Source organism: Balaenoptera acutorostrata, unplaced genomic scaffold (assembly GCF_949987535.1).
Source record: "Balaenoptera acutorostrata unplaced genomic scaffold, mBalAcu1.1 scaffold_659, whole genome shotgun sequence".
NCBI lineage: Eukaryota > Metazoa > Chordata > Mammalia > Artiodactyla > Balaenopteridae > Balaenoptera > Balaenoptera acutorostrata.
The window spans coordinates 42,117-58,146 of record NW_026646027.1 but is presented as its reverse complement, the minus strand read 5'-3'; the positions used below and the strand labels follow the sequence as shown (position 1 = coordinate 58,146).

At 47.2% G+C, this 16,030-nt stretch overlaps 1 pseudogene; it reads left to right on the top strand.

Annotated features, from left to right (window-relative positions):
- The first annotated feature begins 4,709 nt into the window (after nucleotides 1-4,709).
- LOC130706818 (serine/arginine-rich splicing factor 3-like) lies at nucleotides 4,710-5,523 on the top strand (annotated as a pseudogene).
- The last annotated feature ends 10,507 nt before the right edge of the window (nucleotides 5,524-16,030 follow it).

The following is a 16,030-nucleotide window of genomic DNA, read 5'->3' as shown; positions in this document are numbered from 1 at the left end:
TTTGATGAATGCGAAGTGATACTTCTTTGTAGTATGGATATGCATTGCCCGCTTGTTTGATTGGCCAAAAAGGGCATATGCGTTTTTTCTGAATATATTTATTTTTATAATGGGGTTTAGCTGATTTTCACTGCTGTGTTTATGCCGCTTTACACCCACTTGATTCATTTACAGAGAGAAGTCAATACATAGGTTTTAAGATTCTTACTAGTCAGATATATTCTTGTGCGATGAATAGGGGGAGTTGAGTCCAGTTCACTGAGCAAGGAGTAGGTCTTGTCTATTACACATTTGGTTTATGGAACGGTATCTGTGCTAATTTCAAACCCTTGTTTTATGCCTCACCCGACCTCACCTTTCCCGTTAAGCAACCATAGTGTGTTTTCTAAATGTGTTACTCTCTTCTGTTTTGTAATACAGTTAATGTGTAGCGATTTTTACATGCCCTCTGTAAGTGATATCTTATGATGTGTCTTTTTCTGTGTGACTTATTTCACTTAGAATCATCGTACTTAAATCCACTCATCATGCTGCTACTAGCCTTATGACATTGATTTCATGGCTGAGTGATATTCCATTGTACATAAGTAGCACAACTTCTTTATTACATTTTTCTCTTTCCTGGGATATTTAAGGTGTACCGAAGTGGAGGTTCTTGTAAACAAAGCAGCCCTAAACTTTGGGGTGCCTGTGTCTTGTTGATATTTAGTTTTCCCTATTTATACGCCCATGAGTGGAAGTGCCCTATGCTCTCTAGCTGTGTTTTTTAGATGTTTTGGGAAACACCATACACTTCTCCAGAGTGGCCGTTGGCAATTTACATCCCGCCCATCAGCGTAACAAGGCTCCCATTTCTCCCTGGCCTGTCCTGCATTTCTGGTTTTTACACTTTTTTAGGATGGCCATTTTGACCGCTGGGAAGTGAGACTTCTTTGTAGCGCTGATTTGCATTTCCTGCTTGCTTGGTTGGCCCAAAAGCGTGTATGCGTTTTTTCCTGAATATATTCAGGAAAAAACGCATACGCCCTTTTTGGCCAAGGGCATCATTGTCAACGTTTTGCCGCTTTTCATGTGCTTTAAAGGACATTCGAATCTACCTCCTGAAATCTGTTTCCTGCAATTCTGCCTTACTTTCAAATCCTCTTTGTTGCCTTCCCTCAATATATTTTTGGACGATAGTTATCATTTATAACTCTGCAGGTTTGTGAATTGTAGTGCCCCTGAGCTCCATTTTTCAACTCGCTTTTTTGGGAGCTGGCCGCAAAACCGCAGGATTGCTTCAGGCCCTATTCTGGTTCGGGGAAGCGGGCTGAGCCTATGGTTAATTCTTCTTCCTGATGAGAAACTAGAGTGAGCAGCGCCTGTCCGAATAGCTAGAGCTAGTCTCTCATTGGTTCCCCCTCTTCCCGTTCATCCTCAGGACAAATTGCAACCTGTACGAAACAGGAACTTAAAGGTGGTGATACTCCAAGTGCGGAGATTGTTAGGAAAGCAGCTGGAATGGCGAACCAGAGCACCAGGAGATGAGAAATGAGGTGAGTTTTAGAAACCATTCCCGATCACACGGTGTACCATCCTCTGGGTTTCCTATGCATGTTTTCGCTGTAAGAAGATTCCCTTGAACCTGGAGATTTTGGGCCCATGGAATGGGTACCACGCAGTATTACTTTAAAGGGTCTGCATTTGCGCACCCAACCTCACCAAACCTCGCAGCCCGGTGAGTGTCCAGCCTTATGTCTCATTCAGCTGTGGGTCTAGATATGGTCAATCCAGGTTGCATCACAGCCCCCGAACGAATTTTGTAAGTATGTCTCTCTCTTTCACTGTCTTTATTTTTTTGGAATTTATTTTTATAATGGGGTTTATCTGATTTTCAATGCTGTGCTTATGCTGCTTTACACCCACTTGCTTCTCTTACTTAGAGATATCAATACATAGGTTTTAAGATTCTTACTAGTCAGATATATTCTTGTGCGGTGAATAGAGGGTGTTGAGTCCAGTTCATTGAGCAAGGAATAGGTCTTCTCTATCACATATTTGGTTTATGGAACGGTATCTGTGTTAATTTCATACCCTTGTTTTATGCATCACCCCACCTCAGCTTTCCCGTTAAGCAGCCCTAGTGTGTTTTCTAAATGTGTGAGTTTGTTCCGTTTTGTAATTCAGTTTATCTGTAGCGATTTTTACATTCCCTCTATAAGTGATATCTTTTGAAAGGTGTTGTTTTCCGTGTGACTTATTTCACTTAGAATCTTCGTGCCTCAATCCACTCATCACGCTGCTACTAGCCTTATGACATTGATTTCATGGCTGAGTGATATTCCATTGTACATAAGTACTGCAACTTCTATATCCATTTTTCTCTTTCCTGGGATATCTAAGGTGTACCGAAGTGGAGGTTCTTGTAAGCAGAGCAGCCCTATACTTTGGGGTGCCTGTGTCTTGTTGATTTTTAGTTTTCCCAATTTATACGCCCATGAGTGGAAGTGCCCTATGCTCTCTAGCTGTGTTTTTTAGATCTTTTAGGAAACCCCATACTCTTCTCCAGAGTGGCCGTTGGCAATTTACATCCCACCCATCAGCCTAACAAGGCTCCCTTTTCTACTTGGCCTGTCCTGCATTTCTGGTTTTTACACTTTTTAGGATGGCCCTTCTGACCGCTGGGAAGTGAGACTTCTTTGTAGTGCTGATTGGCATTTCCTGCTTGCTTGAGTGGCCTAAAAGGGCCAGGAGGGAGAAGGGAAGGAGTTTCAAGAAGAAGGACAGAGAGCAGGAGAAGGAGGGGTGTGAGGGAGAGAGAGGGGGGAGTGGGATAGAGGGATAGAGGGAGGGAGGGAAAGACAAAGATATCTCTCCCTCACTCCCTCTATCCGTCTCTCCCTCCCTCTATCCCTCTCCCTCTCCTCCCTCTCCCTCTCCCTCCATCTCTCCATCTCCCTTACTCCCTCCCAGAGATGGAGAGATGTAGGGAGAGGCAGAGACAAGGGACAGGGAGAGAGGGAGAGAGAGAGGGGAGAGAGGGAGAGAGGGAGAGCGAGGTCTCTTCCTTCCTCTCTTTCCCTCTCTCCTCCTTCTCTCCCTCTCTCCCTCTTCCCTCTCCCTCTCCCTCTCTCCCCCCTCCCTCTCCCCGTCTCTCTGGTCTCTGCCTCTCCCTCCATCTCTCCCTCTCTGGGAGCGAGTGAGGGAGAGGGAGAGACGGAGGGAGAGGGAGAGACAGAGGGAGGGAGAGGGAGAGGGAGGGAGAGAGGAAGGGAAAATGCAAGGGAGGGAGAGGGAAGGAGGGCAAGACGTCTCTCCCTCTCCCTCTCCCTCCCCCTCCCTCTCTCCCTCTCCCTCCCTTCCTCTTCCTTTCCTAGAGGGAGGGAGGGAGAGGGAGAGACAGAGGAAGAGGAGAGGGAGGGAGCGAAGGAGAGGGGGAGTCGGAGAAGGAGGTAGGGAGAGGGAGAAGGAGAGAGGGTGCCTGCTTCCCTCTCTGTCTCCCTCCCTCCCTCCCTCTCCGTGTCCCTCTCTCCCCCCTCTCCCTCTCCCTCTGTCTCTCCTTCTCTGGGAGGGAGAGAGGGAGAGGAAGAGGGAGGGAGAGTGAGAAGGAGGGAAAGTGATGGAGGGAGGGAGAGGGAGAGAGGGAGGCAGAGAGGGATAGAGGGAGGGAGAGAGGGATAGAGGGACGGAGGGAGAGATGTCTTTCCCTCCGTCCTTCTATCCCTCTCTCCCTCTACCCCCCGTTCTCTCCCTCTCCCCCTCCCTCTCCTGCTCTCTCTCCCTCTCCCTCCACCTCCTTCCCTCTCCAGAGAGGGAAGGAGGTGGAGGGAGAGGGAGAAGGAGGGAGGGAGGGAGAGGGAAAGAGGTAGAGGCAGAGCGGAACAGGGAAACAAGGACAGGGAAACAGGCACAGGGAGAGGGAGGGAGAGAGGGAGAGAGGAGAGGGAAGAGGGAGATGAAAGAAGGAGAGGAAAGAGGCAGAGGGAGAGAGGGAGAGGGAAGAGGGAGAGGGAAGAGGGAGAGAGAGAGGGAACGAGGGAGAGGAAAGAGAGAGAGGGAGAGGGAGAGAGGAGAGGGAAGAGGGAGATGAAAAAAGGAGAGGAAGGAGGCAGAGGGAGAGAGGGAGAGGGAAGAGGGAGAGGGAAGAGGGAGAGGGAGAGGGAGCGAGGGAGAGGAAAGAGAGAGAGGGAGAGGGAGAGAGGGAGGGAGAGAGGGAGAGACAGATGGAGAGAAGGAGAGGGAGAGAGAGAGAGGGAGAGGGAAAGAGGGAGAGGGAGAGTGGAACAGGGAAAGAGGGACAGGGAGAGAGGGAGGGAGAGAGGGAGGGAGAGAGGGAGGAGAGGAAGCAGGGAGAAAAGAGAGAAAGAACACACCATCTACACTTCTGTCAAATGACACCGGGGATCCTTACACAACCAGGAGAAAACAACACAGGGAGGCTCTTTCTCAGCTGGAACTGGAACTGCAGACGGGGCCAAACACCACCAGGCTGGCCACACGTGTCCAGCCGCCGCTCCAGCCCCATCAGCTGTGAGTCCGGTCACCAGGGCTCTGAGTGTCTGCTCCAGGGAGCCGGGGTTCACCCTCTCACCCGGGAGGCTGGGCCAAGACAGCAGGGCCCCGGGCTGGACACATAGGGGGAAAAGCATCCCCACAGGACAGCTTGTGTAAGCAGATTCAGCTGCCAGATTCTAGAGGCCCGGGACCACCCTGTGGCCCGTGAAACCCAGGAGCCACGAGGGTCTTGCATCGTGATTCCTGTCCATTGGACTGTAAAGTTTATGTAGGGAATCTTGGAAACAGTGGTAACAAGGCTGAATTGGAACGAGCTTTAGGCTATTATGGACCACTCTGAAGTGTGTGGGGTGCTAAAAACCCTCCCGGCTTCGCTCTCGTTGAATGTGAAGATCCCCGAGATGCAGCTGATGCTGTCCAAGAACTAGATGGGAGAACACTATGTGGCTGCCGAGTAAGAGTGGACCTGTGGATGGGGAAAAGAGAAGTCGAAATCATGACCGCCTCATTCTTGGGGTCGTCGCCCTCGAGATGATTATGGGAGGAGGAGTCCTCCACCTCCCACACATCTCCAAGATGGAGAGCCTTCTCCGTCAGCCAGAGCAGGTCCCTTTCTAGATATAGGAGAAAAGAGAGATCCCTGTCCCAAGAGAGAAATCACAAGCCGTCCCGATCTTTCTCTAGGTCTCCTAGCCTATCTAGGTCAAATGAAAGGAAATAGAAGACCACTTTGCAAGAGGAGTGGTGTACAGGCAATAACTTCATTTGGCAGGAGTATGTACAGAAAATTCAAGTTTTGTTTGAGACTTCCGAAGCTTGGTGCACTTTTTAAATGTTTTAGTTGTTCACATTTGTTTGTCTCTTGGGACAGTGACACATAAAGGTGTCATTCTCTATGGTTTGAAATGGGTCCTGTGAGGCATGTAATACGAAGAATTGTTACCTTACAATGTTCCCTTAAGCAAAATTGAATTTGCTTTGAATTTTTGGTCTTGCCTAGACTGATAATAAAACTCTAACTCCTGCCCACCTAAAGTGTGATGTTTACTATTATGGAAGCAACACTGGCAAACATTGAAAAGACTTTCTGTAGCTGGGATATGGTATGCAGCTGTAGTTAAGCAAGCAGTCTTTAAAAGGTGCTGTGAACCCAAGCCAGCAGGTAAAAATGAAAGCCGCACCCTTACCCTAGATTAGAGGTTTAAAAATTCCGGGCTTCCCTGGTGGCGCAGTGGTTGAGAATCTGCCTGCTAATTCAGGGGACACGGGTTCGAGCCCTGGTCTGGGAGGATCCCACATGCCAGGGAGCAGATGGGCCCGTGAGCCACAACTATTGAGCCTGCGCGTCTGGAGCCTGTGCCCCGCAACGGGAGGGGCCGCGGTAGTGAAAGGCCCGCGCACCGCGATGAAGAGCGGTCCCCGCACCGCGATGAAGAGTGGCCCCCGCTTGCCGCAACTAGAGAAAGCCCTCGCACGAACCGAAGACCCAACACAGCCAAAAATAAATAAATAAATAAATAAATAAAGTAGCTATAAAATTAAAAAAAAAATTCCACTAGTCTTCACACCGGACAAGAGGTTGTCCAGGGAGTTTAAAATCTAAGAAGTTTCAAGGAAGTTAGTTTTACCTTTGAGTTAGGTCATACGTCCCCTCTGTGATTGCTGTACATGAATACATAGCTCTTTGTAATATTTTTTGGAAATTTGAGATTATCAAGATACCAATGTCCTGCCAGATTAAGAGTATATTGTAGAGCTGAACTTTGAGTTACTGTGCAATTTTTTTTCATGCTGTCATTTGTAATATGTTTTGTGAGAATCCTTGGGATTAAAGTTTTGGTTGCAAAAGAAAAAAAGAAAAGAAAAGAATCCGCCTGCCAATGCAGGGGACACAGGTTCAAGCCCTGGTCCGGGAAGATCCCAGGTGCCGCAGATCAACTAAGCCCGTGGCCCACAACTACTGAGCCTGCACTCTAGATCCTGGGAGCCAGAACTACTGAGCCCCCGTGCCACAATTACAGAAGCCCACACGCAACGAAGACCCAACGCAGCAAGAAAAAAAAGACGATACTGGCCAGGTGATCAAGGGTAAAATCGTTTGTCATAAGTCCTGTTGATGGTGTGTATCCTTGATGTGACCTGAGGAGAATGGCATTTTTATCTCTGTCTGTATCTTCCGCCCCAAACCCCATAACTCCAGACCAACCATAAGAAAACATCAGAAAACAAACAGACAAACAAATTGAGCGACAAAATACCTGACCAGTCCTCCTCAAAACTTTCAAGGTATCAAAACCCAGCGACGTCTGAGAAATGTCACAGCCCAGAGGAGACTGGGACAGAAAAAGGATGTTAGGGGAACACTAGGGAAATTCTAATAAAGTGTGGACTTTAGTTAATAACAATGTATCCATCTTGGTTCCTTAGTTGGATAAACATGTCGTACTAAGGTACTAACGAGTTGGAAATAGGGGTACTGGGTCAGGGTCCACGGCACTCTGTACACTCTGTACAGATCTTTGCAACTTTTTTGTAACTCTAAGCTCTTCTAAAATTAAGCGAGTACTGAACAGAGCTAAGAATGTTATTTCCCTGATTTGAACATGCCTGAGTTTCTTTTCATGGTCACATTTTTGCTATCTGGATGTGTCTTGGAATCAGTAGCAAAGGAGAGTTGCCAACCCCTGGGAAGATGTGGGTGGTTTGCAGGTGGCTTGCTCTGGAGCTGAAGACCACGGTGGGAAGTCTGCAGCCTCGGGCTGCACTTAGAACCATGGGAGGGGATGGGCCAGCTCAGTTAGGGATGGAACCTATAAATAAAACTTTTTCTTTTCCGTTATGGCTTATCACAGGATACTGAATATTGTTCCCTGTGCTAGACAGTAGGACGTTGTGGTTTATCCATCCTATATTTAATAGTTTGCATCTGCTAACCCCAAACTCCCAATCCAACCCTCCCTCACTGTTTCTCCCCCTTGGCAACCACAAGTCTGTTCTCTATGTCTGTGAGTCTGTTTTTGTTTCGTAGACGAGTTCATTTGTGTCGTATTTTAGATTTCACATATAAGTGAGATCATATGATATTTGTCTTTCTCTTCTGACTTACTTCACTTAGTATGATAATCTCTAGGTCCATCCACGTTGCTGCAAATAGCATTATTTCATTCTTTTTATGGCTGAATAATATTCCATTGTATATATGTACCACATCGTCTTTATCCATTCATCCATCAGTGGACATTTAGGTAGCTTCCATGTCTTGGCTATTGTAAATAGTGCTGCAATGAACATTGGGGTGCATGTATCTTTTCTTTCTTTCTTTCTTCTTTCTTTCTTCCTTTCTTTCTCTCTCTCTCTCTCTTTCTTTCTTTCTTTCTCTCTCTCTCTTTCTCTCTTTCTCTCTTTCTTTCTTTTTTCTTTCTTTCTTCTTTTATTGTCACACGGCATGTGAGATCTTAGTTCCCTGACCAGAGATGGAACCCATGCCCCCTGCACTGGAAGCGTGGATTCTTAACCACTGGACCACCAGGGAAATGCCAGGAGTGTATGTATAGTTTTGAATTAGAGTTCTCTCCAGATCTATGCCCAGGAGTGGAATTGTGGGATCCTATGGCAGCTGTATCTGTTCCTGCACGCCTCCCATCAACCACCTGCACTCCAATCCTTGCTCTCAACGTCGTCTTCGGGGAACCCAACCTGCGACAGGGACCTTGACAAGAAGAAATGGCTCAGGGACAAGCTACCTGCACAGGGAGGAGAGAGAGACCATCGCCCCTGCGGTGCAGCGGGGAGAGTGGGTGCAGAGGTTTGTCATTTCACCCCCGATACTCATCTCAGCCCTCCTGGCTGCCCCACTCTAGGTCACCTCGGGATACAGAGGTGACCCGGTTAGAGTCCCTGCCTGTGCAGGAATCTGGGGGCACCAGCGGGTCTGAATAATATTAGTGCAGGGTCTCCCCCGTGGCACTGGGGTTATTCGGGGCGGGTCATCCTCTGCTGAGGGCCCCTCCTGGGCACTGTGTGGGGTTTAGCAGCATCCCTGGCCTCACCCATTTGATTCCAGGGGCCCCTCCCTCCCAGTTGTGACAACCACAGATTTTCCCCACACATCACGGAAGAACTGGGTGAGGCGGGGGCAGGATGGCTCTGGGCGAGGACAGCTGTGTTGAAGCAACCAGCCTGGCCCAGGGCAAGGTCTGCCCCAATCCCGTCAGCACCTGCATTTAGAACTGCCCCTTTCCTCTCCCACCTCCCCTGCCCTGCAGTGGTCTCCGAGACATCATCCCCATGTAATAAATCACACCTTCTCAGTTTACTGTTTGCTGCCCTCGCTAGAACGTGAGCTCTTTGAGGACAGGGATGCTGTTATGTCCCCAGCACCTAGAAGAGTGTCTGCGGTGTAGTAGATGCTTCATAAATACTTGCTGAATAAAGGGATGAGTGGATGAATGAATGAAGGTTACAATGGAAGGAGGGGGGAGATTCCCTTTCTGGCTCTCGGGGGTTGGGAGATCAAGTGAAAGATCTGTCCTAAATAGGCTGACCAGCCTTCTGGGGTCCCCCGGGACTGAGGGTTTCCCCAGAGTTCCAGCGCTCAAACCTGAGCGGTCCTGGGCAAACTGCGGGCGGGTGTTGGTCACCCTATCTAAACACAGTAACAATTCCAGCTGCAATAGCAATGGCCAATGACCTCTACGGTCTTATTGACCATGCACAGTTCTCTACCTGGTGGGGAAGGGTGGGCCGGGATTGGAATTCTGGTGATCCAGGGCGGGTGAGGGCACACCCCGGGCTTGTGGAGGGGAGTCCAGGAAGGTTCTGGAGGAAGTGACAGTGACACAGGAGGGAGGGAGGAGTCTAAGGAAGAACGTCCCACATGACAACGTGTGCCAATGGCCCTGGGCCCAAGGTCACACCTGACCAGGGCTTGCTTTTTTTTTTCTAATTTACTTTTTCCCACATGGATATGCAATTGTCCTAATGCCATTTATTGAAAACTCCTTAATTTCCCCACTTTCTATCATATCAAGTTCTCATATATCTGTTTCTGGACCTTTTTTCTATACCATAGAGCTATACGTCCCATCCTTGCACCACTAGGGCTGTTTCATCACTATAACTTTATGTATTCATTTTTTTTTTTGGCCGTGCCGTGTGGCATGTGGGATCTTATTTCCCTGACCAGGGATCGAACCCGCGTCCCCTGCAGTGGAAGCTCGGAGTCTTAATCACTGGACCTCCAGGGAAGTCCCCAGGGCTTGCTTTGACATCCATGGAATGGTGGCAGGTGAGCACGGGGAGCAGCTGTCTGTGAGCCATCCTGTGTAGAAATGCAGGGTGGAGGGGAGGACAGATGGAGCAGGAGGGGAAGAAGCGGAGGAGGGAGGGAGGAAGGGAGGGAGGCCGGGCGAGAGACAGACAGAGAGTTTCCGGAGACAATAGCTCTGGCCGTGTCCTAGGGCATGAAAGCTGAAAATAGCTCCAAGTGCCGGGAGCCTTGGAGCCGGAGCCTGGGAGCCAGGGTGACTGGCTCTCCTCCCTGGTGTGTGTGTGTTGCGGGGGGGTGCGGGGGTGGCTCTGGGCTGCTCAGGCTGGGAATGGGGTGCACAGAGCAGGGACGGAGCAGGGACCCTTCTCTCTGGAACCTCGTGGGCCATCCTCAGCTCACAAAGCTGAGCCACTCCTGGCCCTACGAGTGGGGGGCTTATCCTCCCTGTCCCCTGGATCATACCCCCTCACACACAACTTCCCCGTGTGTGTTCCCAGCAACCAAGAGAATCTGTTTTTAAAAGATTTGGGGGAGGGGGGTAACCATACAAACAAGAGCAGAATGGATACTTTTCAGAATATGAATGGCTCTGTGTAAGCCCACCCCCAGGGTAACCACAGTCCTGACCTCTAACACTCTTGACGAGTCAGCCTTGGTCTGGGCTTGCGGACCCACGGAAGCTTCCTCATCCCCTCCTTCAGATCCCGACTCTCCCTCGGCGTCTTTGTGAGAAGCACCCGGGGAAGTGGGACTGCTAGGCTGTACTGCTGCTAGAACTCCACCTGGGCTCCACCAGGCTCCAGCCCCCCGCCCTGTCCACCTAACTGACCCTGAGGCACCTCAACTGGTAGGAGCAGCATCACCTTCCCTCTTGGGACTTGTGACACTTAAGGGAGACACCGAAAGACAAGCCTTTGGCTCCCTGGCTGGCAAAGAGCAGGTACTCAATTGTCATAAGTGTCCGATTCAGTGAGGGTTCTCCAGACAAACAGAATCCATAGGGGGGAGTGTGTGTATATACACACACACGTACATCTGTACAAGCATACAAAAATATACAGCTCTGTACATATGCAGTATGCGTACACACATATACACATATAGTATATACAATACACACATACATATATACACACATATAAAATGCAGTTTGTATATATACAGTATGTATACACACATATACACACAATATAGACAATACACACAATATAGACAATACACACATACATATACACTATACATACACACATATAAAATGCATAGTTTGTATATATACAGTATGTACACATACGTATAACATATGCAATATACACACCTAGTTACATATATATCATATATATATACACACATACAAAGATATTTAGGTGTGCATATAGACAGTATACATACATACACATATAATATATGCAATACAGACACGTACATACATATAGACACACATATACACCTACATATAAAAGCATATAGCATAAAAATATATATGTACTGTATATAGAAATTCATCGTATATATACATACATATATCATATATATAAGATATACACACATACATATATACAATGTATACACACACACACCCCTATATGTAAATATGCGCATGTACATACACATATAAATTCATACGCAAGTGTGTATATAATAGTATATTCATATATACATATGATACGTAGAAACATATACACATGGTGGTATACAACATATATACACACCTATATATAAATATACACTGTATACATACATACATACAGTGTACATACACTGTATATATACACACACCCATATATCAATATATGGGTGTGTGTATATATACAGCATGTTCACATTTATACTATATATACTCTCTATATATACACATACATACATGTATACAATATATACACACAAATATATAGGCTTGTATGTATACTGCATATAGTACTTACACATATACTACAAACGCATGCACATATAAACATATGTGTATACATATATATAATATGTATACACACATATACAAATTAATAGGCTTGTATATATTCAGTATTTTTACATATATAGTTTTGTTTTAAGGAGTTGACTCATGTGACCGTGAGGCAGGCAAGTCAGGGCAGGACTCTGGGCTGGAGACACAGGGAAGAGCTGATGTCCCAAGGCCATTGGAGGAACAGTTCCCTCTTTCTACGGAACCTCATTTTTCTCTCCAGTCCTTCAACTGATGGACGAGGCCCACCCACGCCATGGCATTGACAATCTCCTTTATGCAAAGTGGACCAATTTCAGTGTTCATCTCTTCTGAAAAATACCTTCCTGGCCACATCTGGAATAATGTTTGTGGTTGCCGGGGCCCCACGCAGTGCACACATGAGATTAACCATCCCCGTGGCGATGATGACACTTTATTTTCTCCCTTGACCATTGTCACTACTATTCCAATTAAAATGGCAGCGCCATGAGGGCAGGGCATTTCCTTTTTTGCCAGTACTGAGCGTCCAGGTCTGGTGCCTAGCATAGGCTAAATACACAGCATTTTTGTGAACAGAAGCCAGGATTCCGGCTGCCATATTTAATGAGGAATTATAGTCTTATTATTGGGGGGTAGGTGTCACGGTACGTCAAGGGCGGGAGTCGAACCCGCCACCCCAGGCCCCGAGGGGTCTCCCCGGGTCTCCACTTCGGGCCGGTGGGTGTGGCCGGGGGCAGCTGAAGACGTGCGTGCGTGCGTGCGTACGTGCGTGCGTACGTGCGTGCGTGCGAGGGGGCGGGGCCACGGCGCGGGAGGCGCTCGCCGCGAGTGAGTGGTTCAGCCGGGCCCGGCTCATTGTGCTTGCCTCACGCCGGCCCCAGTTGGCAGCAGCGCTGGAGGCCCCGGGCCTGTGACCACAAAGAGGGAGCCGGGGGCCAGACGGGAGCAGGGCGGCGGCGGCGGCGGCGGCGGCGGCGGCGGCGGCGGCGGCGGCGGCGCTGGCTGAGGCCCAGGCCAGGCTCCCTCCCCTCAGCCTCCCGCCCGCCCGCCCCGCCGGCGGCGCCCCCCCCTCCCCCAACCGCCAGACTAGCCTGGTGCGGGGGCGGCGCGCGAAAACATGGGGGAGAAGCTGAGGCTGGAGTCGCCCGTGGTGGACGAGCCCGCCGTCTACCCATGGCTGCTGCTGGTGTACGTGAGTGCCGTCCGTCCCCTCTTCCCGGACCTCCACCTCTCTTCCCCCACGGCGCGCGCTGAGCCCACAGAGAAACGGAGCGACTCGAGTCGCCAGACCCTCTTTGGAGCCCCCCTTCCCGCCCTGCCTGGTTCTCCGCGGCCGTTTCCAGCCCCCGCGCGCAGGGTGGGCAGAGGGGAGCCGGGGCCGGCCGGGGGCACAGACTCGGCCGCGGGGACCCCGCGCTTTCGAGGGGCGCCCGAGCCGGTCTGCCGTTGGCCCTGTAGGGCTGGGGACCCCGGTCCCCCCCGGCCTGGACTGCCGGCGGGCTTGCCCTTCCGTCCTTTATGATCTGACACGTCGGGTTTCTTTTTCCTGGCCAGCTTTACCATTACTGGACCAGCTTTCCCAGCATCCCCTGATAATGTGTTAGATATTCAAGTTTTAGGGCCCGGTCCCAGCCCTATGGAATCAGCAACTCTGGTGGGGCTCAGGGATCTCTGTTACAACAGGCCCTCCAGATGATTTTTATTCACCTTAAAGTTTGAAAATATCTGCATTGTCAGCTGGCCAAAGCGTCCACCAGCAGGTGAAGGGGAGTGATGCCTGGAAAAGATAGGGACTAGCCAAGGTAAGTACAGTAGCATTTGCCATGGTAGTAATGGAGAATGCCTTTTCTCCACTGGTTGGCACAGACTAGTATCTGGGAGCAGTGGCAGGGTTATTTAGGATGCTTTACGTTGCAATGTAGAGTGACCGCTGTCCTGGTTTGCCAGGGACTTCCCCTGTGTGAGCACTTAAAATCTCATCCTGGCAAACCCCTTAGCCTTGGGTTTGAAAAACTTAGGGAATAACATGAAATTTAGGGGAAACATGATCTCGGTTTTGGGCAAGTCACAAGTGCTAATTAAAGCTAAGCAAGTATGGACAACATCTAGCCTTCTTTACCCCTTTGCGGGGAGGTAAATCTTGATTGGATGAGAGGACTTATTGTTAAGAGATCTTTGTAGAAACATCCCCTTCTGCTTAGTTCGCTGGTTCTCAGTTCTGGCTAGACATTGGCATCGTCTGAGGAGATTTAAAATGATTGTATTGGTCTAGCATGACCAACCGTCGGTGTGAGGGTTTTTTAAAAATAGTGCTTCAGAAGATTCTAATGTGTAGCCAAATTTAGGTGCCACTGCTTAAGCTTTTGAACCGCTGCTACGTATTTTCACCTCATCTTGCTGTGAGAATATCCAACTGTAGTTGAGGTTTGTTTTTTTTCTTTTTCTTTGTTTAACTGTCTTATTATAAGATTTACTGTCTTAAATAAGATTGAATGTACAGAAAATCCTGCTAGTCCATCTGGTATAGCTGGATACCCAGAGTAATATCGTTAAGATATGTACCATTTAAGTATTGTGACTGGCCTTTTAAAAATTAACATATGCATTAAATTAGTATTGATAGTATAGATCTCTTTCGAAGTTGTCATGTTGGGGAGCTATACCTCTAATCTGCTGCCATTGCTAAATATCTGGACACCTCTTATTAGGAATTGCTTTTAAAAATCTTTAGGGATTAAAACCAAGATTGCTGTATTATTTGTACTGGGACCACAAAAACCTCACAAAGTTCCCCTGCTGTACCTTCTACCCCCATCTCTAACCCTTGGCAACTTCTAATCTGTTCTCCATCTCCACAGTTTTGTTATTTTAAGAATAATATGTAAACATAATCATGAATTACTTAATCTTCGGAGATTGGCTTTTAAAAAATTTTCCCTCGGCATCATTCCCTTGAAGTTCATTTCAATTTTTGCATATATTAATAATTTGTTCCTTGTTGTTGCTCGGTAGTATTCTATCATAAGATTTTATCACAATTTGTTTCAACATTCACCCATTGAAAGACATTTGGGTAGTTGCCAGTTTTTGGCTATTAGAAATAAAACTGCTATGAACATTTATGTGTAAGTTTCTGTGGGAACTTCATTAAGTTTTTGTTTCTTTTGGATAAATGCTCAAGAGTACAATTACTGCATTGTAGGGTGAATCTACTTTCAGGATTAAAAGAGACTGTCAAGCTGTTTCTCAGAGTGGCTAAACCATTTTATTTTCCCACCAGTGATGTGATATAATTTTTCTACGTACTCGCTAGCATTTGATGTTGTCACTATACTTTAATTTTAGTTATTCTCTGATATCTCATTATGGTCTTAATTTGCATTTCCCTGATGGCTAACGATGTTGAACATCTTTTCATGTGCTTCTTTGCCATGTGTATATTCTCTTCCATGAAATGTCTGTTCCTGTCTTCTGCCTATTTTCTAGTTGGATTTTTTTAAGTTGTTTGGAGAGTTCTTTGTATATTATACATACAAGTCATTTGTCTCCTATGGGATTTTCAAATATGTTTTCCCACTGTGTAATTTGAGTTTTCATCCACTTAAAAGGATCTTCTATGAAGCATTTTTAACTCATTTTGATGAGATCCAATTTATCAGTTTTTGCTTTTATTGATCATACTTTCGGTGTCAAGTCTAAGAATTATTCACCTAGTTCTAGATGCCAAAGATTTTCTCCTATTTTTTTTCTAAAAATGTCCTGCTTTTACATTTAAGATTATGATCCACTTTGATTTAATTTCTGTGTAAGATGTGTAAGGTTTAGGTTAAGGTTCATTGTTTGTTTGTTTGTTTTTGTCGAGGGATGTCCAGCTGTTTCAGTACCATTTTTTGAAAAGTCTGTTCTTCCTTGATAGCTTTTGCACTGCTGTCCAAACCAAGTTAAATGTATTTGTGTCGGTCTATTTCTGGGTTCTCTGTTCCATTCCATTGATCTATGTATCTACCCTCCATCATTACTGCGAAATCTTGAAATTGGGTAGATTAATTCCTCCCATTTTAATCTTCCTTTACAAATTGTTTTAGCTATTCTTCAGCCTCTTCCTACCGTATAAATCTTAGAATAAGCTTGTCTATATCCACAAAAACCTTGAGGGCATTTTAAGAGTAATTGTGTTAAGCCTCTTAACTTGGGGAGAATTGATATCTTTATTATGTTGTGTTTTCTAATCCATGAACAAGGTATGTCTCCCTATTTGTTTGGGACTTTTAAAATTTTCTTCATCAGCATTTTGTAATTTTCAGTATAGAGGTCCTATAAATGTC